This window comes from Balaenoptera physalus, assembly GCF_965194825.1.
Source record: "Balaenoptera physalus genome assembly, chromosome: 2".
Taxonomy (NCBI): Eukaryota; Metazoa; Chordata; class Mammalia; order Artiodactyla; family Balaenopteridae; genus Balaenoptera; species Balaenoptera physalus.
This window is the reverse complement of record NC_138883.1, coordinates 160,057,002-160,057,471: the sequence shown is the minus strand read 5'-3', so window position 1 is coordinate 160,057,471 and position 470 is coordinate 160,057,002.

Genomic DNA, 470 nt, shown 5'->3' with positions numbered 1-470 from the left:
ATAGAAAACCATATGAATGAGAAGGACTTCTTTGAAAAATTAAGTTTGATCTTTTTGGGCAATAAAGCACATACTTTGAAAAATGAATTAGGGAATTCCCTGGCGGTCCAGTGGTTAGGACTCTGTGCTTTCACTACAAAGGATTCCTGGTCGGGGAGCTAAGATCCCATAAGCCACGCAGCACAGCACCCCCCTCCCCCCAAAAAAGAATTATTTATAAAGAACTGTGCTATTTCAAAAGGAGGCTGGGATATTGTTTGTGACCATTTTTTTTTTTCTGGTCTTTCCAAATGTTTGTTAGTCACAAAATTGAGTACCCTTTTGTTGGCCTCTGTCCCTCAATATTTTTAGGATTAAACTAATACATTTGCAATAGGTATCTCAGGATGAATTTTGTATGAATATAATGAACCTATAAAATCTTAGAAATCATTTAATACCAGATTTTATTTTTCCAACACAACCAAAAG